Source organism: Myotis davidii, unplaced genomic scaffold (genome assembly GCF_000327345.1).
Source record: "Myotis davidii unplaced genomic scaffold, ASM32734v1 scaffold88, whole genome shotgun sequence".
In the NCBI taxonomy this organism is placed as follows: domain Eukaryota; kingdom Metazoa; phylum Chordata; class Mammalia; order Chiroptera; family Vespertilionidae; genus Myotis; species Myotis davidii.
The window spans coordinates 5,085,384-5,089,149 of NW_006300377.1; the positions used below are offsets into that span (position 1 = coordinate 5,085,384).

Here is a 3,766-nt window from a genome sequence, read left to right on the forward strand (position 1 = left end):
CGCTGAGAGCCAGGCCAGTTGGCAGGGCCTTAATGTCACGCTAAGGTGTTGGGATGGATGCTGGTGGTGAGAAGGCATCAGGAAGTGTTCTGGGCCAGCGGGACAATGAGCCTAAGGGGTCAGAGGGAGAAGCCTGGGGGCAGCGCTGGGGGCAGAGGGGACGGAGGCAGAGCAGACTGGGTGGGGCTGAGTGTCCCTGGCAGAACAGGCAGAGGAGACACGCCGGTGGTGGGGAAGGACACGTGGACTGGGCTTCAAGCCGCAGACAGAAGCCTGGACTCTGTACTGCACCCTGGGACAGACAGCACTGATCCTTGCAGAGGGGCTATCATTTGGGGGTTTTGCCCTAAACAGGGGGAAGAGTTGGATGGGTGGATGAATGAAACACCTTCCAGGGCTGCCTCTGAAAACAGCATCCTGATGGCAGCTGCCCATCCCCCCACCCATCCGTCCATCAGTACATCCATTCATCCTGGATGCACCTTACGGGCCAAACGGGGAGCCAGTGCCGGGGAACCTGAGGCACAGAAGAGCGCGGCCCCCCGGGAGCCCCAAGCTGAGTGGAGGAAGCAGACAAGTGACCCAAGTTCCTGAGAAAAAGAACTTTTGCCTAAGAAACCTACTCCATGCCACCGAGGCACGTAGTCAACGCTGACAGGCCATCCTCCAGTCCTACCTGGCGTCCCTGCCACCGGGTCCTGGGGACGATCTGTGCGTGTGACCCTGGCTCCCTCACCTCAGTCTCCTTCACAGCAACCCCCACCCCGCTGGGCAGCTTAGGGCAGCGCAGGGGATGCTTCTCTCCCGCTGACCTCAGTGCCTGGGTGGCCCACCCACTCTAGGGCTTTAAATGCCAACCAACCCCCAAGTCTCTGCCTGCAGCCCTGGCCTCTTCCTAGAGCCCCAGACCCAACTTGCCGGCTGCCTCCCTGACACATCCCTCTGGCTGTCTCCCAGCCTCTCAGACTCAGCGGGCCTAAGCCGGGCTTGGTCTTTCCCTCGATCGACACCTCCTCTAGCCATTCCCAACTCCAGGAGGGCCTCCCCAGCTGCCCATATGCTCTTGCCACATACATACATTGATCTGCAACACTTCCCCCCTCTTCCCAGTTCAGATCCATCGCCGGCCACGTCCTCAGCATTCTCACTTCCTTCCACAAGTCCTAGCTACACTCACCTCCCCTGGCCATGGGACAGCCTGCTTTGCTTGGAGCCCAGTGCACCCAGGTTCAATTCTTGGCTCAACTCACCAACTGTGTGATCTTGGGCAAGTCACTCGCTTCTGCCCCACAAGTAAGGGAAGAGCAGCCCAGAACCAGGGGCCTGACCCAGGATGGAAAGAAAGGATCAGGGAGGACTTCCCAGGGGCAGTGATGCTGGCTTTGGGTCTTAAAGGATGAGTGGGAGCTAGCCAGACAAAGGAGTGGGGAGCACTCCTGGCAGAAGGAGCAGCCTGAGCAAAGGCCCAGAGGTGAGCAGCAACACGGCCACGGCATGTGAGGGGCTAACGCGTTCGGTGTGGACTGGGAGACAGGACACGGGGCTGGAGCCATCAGCTGGGGCCAGACCCAGAAGGTCGATTCCTGAATCCTAGGCCTGGAGTCTGGACTTGAAGCAGTGGGTGATGGGACGGAATCTGTGGTTTAGAAAGACCCCTCTGACTGCTGAGTGTAGACAGGACTGGAGAGGCCAGAAGTGGAGGCAGGGAGAGAACACCCCTTAGGAGGCCCTTGGGAATGGAGGTGACAGGCAGGGGTCAAACCTGGGCCAGGCAGGAGAGTGAGCACGGAGGCCTGGCTATTTGGTTGAGCTGGAGGCCAAGGAAGTATGTGCAGGCTGCCACCCGTGGTGTGGCCTGGCAGGTTCCCTGGATAGCAACATGGACACACATGGCCACAGGAACATGCAGACAGACAGCACCAAAGTCAGACACACACGACAGACACAGACCTGTAGCCCCAAACATGGACAGAGGAGGACACAGCAACTCCCATGAGCAGGAACCCACAGCCACCAGGACACAGAGTCCTAGGAGGATGCTGTTCAGGTGGGCGCATGCATACGACCCTCGGTGCAGACCCAGAGGGACGCAGAGAGGGATGCTCAGGGGAGCTGGGATGAACACAAGGGCTTAATCCCCCAAAGAACAAATCCCTCATTGACAGATTTCAACCTGGAATCACAGGCTGCTTACCTAGAGTGTCCTTTCCCACTTGGTGAACTTCTACTCATCCTTCAAGACCCAGCTCAAGTGTTCCCTCTTCTACGGAGCTTTCCCTGAACCCCCAGTCAGTCACTTCCTCTGTGTTCCCAACAGCACCTTGTATATGAGAATAACAATAACAATGATAAAATGGCAGCTACCATTAATTTCCACACCTATTATGTGCCAGGCACTGTGCTGACTGTGTCATATGCATCATGTCACTGAATCTTCCCCGTGACCCTGTGAAATGTACAGTTAACAAAAGAGGAAACAGCAGCTCAGAGAAGTTGACCAACTTGCCCAAAGTCACAGAGCTAGCAAGTGATGGAGTGAGGATGCCTCCCAGCACCACAGGGACAGTCAGACCCTCGCGTGGTACCTGCCTCCCTGGGCAATTTCCCCACCAGGTTACGAGCCCTTCAGGCCAGGGAGGGCTGCTGCTGATGCACCTCTGCCATCCCACATCCAGCCCACGGTGGTCTCAGAAACTCTTGGTAGCATGAAAAAGGATAATAATATCGACTACCGTTTCTTGAGCACTTACAATAGGCCAGGAACTGTGTCAGGGCATTTTACAGCCATTATTTTACTGTTGTAATAGACCCATTATAAGGAAACTGTGGTCCAGAGAGGTTAAGCTACTTGTCTGAGGTCACAGAGCCCAGTGTGGTTTTAAAACCAGGTCTGTCTATCACCCTATCCTAGGAAGGAGGCCTCTGAGGCCTGCCTGGCAACCTGCACAAGGGGGAACTTAGGGTGGGGCACTGCGGAAGGGGTACACCAGGTGCCAGGCCCTGCTGCCCAGGTAGGTTGAGGCCTAGACAAACAGACACAAAGAGGACAGGCAGCCCAGGGTAGAATGCGGCTAGCCTTGCCCACTGCAGGGCAGGGGGATGCGGTTAAGCAACTTAGTCCCACCCCCATCCCCAGCCCATCCCACAGACATTAAAACATGAGAATTGACCAGACCCCGCGGCCACAAAGCAAATGGGAGGGAACAGGACCCAAAACTGTCCGGACACTATGATTACAAAGAGGCAAAAATAAAGACCTGCGTCAGAAAAAGCAAGCAGTGGGAGCCGCGCCCAGAGGGAGGCTGGGCGTGCCGGGGGGAGGCGGCTGGAGCCCATCTGACTCTGTGTCATTGTTTCTCTGATTTCCACATTCTCTGTAATATTGTTCGGTTGCTTTTATATTGAAAACAATAAATTTATTCTTTTAAAAATGAAAGAGAAAGAAAAGAAGAAAAGGAAGGTTGGGGGAGGGGGAACAGATGGAGGGTCTGGCGCATGGAGGAGCCGGGAGAGGTCAAGGTCAGCCAGGTGGACACTCAGTTGACAGTTACAAGCCAGGCCCTGCGCAGCCCCCACGCTCCAGGTACAATGACCTGGGTAGGGGACAGCAAAGGTCAGGAAGGGCCACCTGACAGAGGCAAGAGTCAGTCTGCACTTTGAAGCTGGTTAGGATTCCACCAGGTGGGGAAAGAGAGCCCCCACCCCCTTTCCTGCTGTGGTCCAGGCCCCCTTCAGCTGCTGCGAGAGTTTCCTCAATGTTTCCCCA

The 3,766-nt window shown here is 56.3% G+C and overlaps 1 long non-coding RNA gene across 1 annotated transcript in view; it reads right to left on the reverse strand.

Annotated features, from left to right (window-relative positions):
• LOC107185224 overlaps positions 1-3,454 on the reverse strand; it is a 6,615-nt gene extending 3,161 nt beyond the window's left edge. Inside the window, exons 1-2 of the long non-coding RNA XR_001516148.1 lie at positions 2,751-3,454; positions 2,195-2,320 (exon numbers count right to left, since the gene is read on the reverse strand). This is a non-coding gene — a long non-coding RNA (uncharacterized LOC107185224). The remainder of the gene's footprint in view (positions 1-2,194; positions 2,321-2,750) is intronic.
• Between the last annotated feature and the right edge of the window lie 312 nt (positions 3,455-3,766).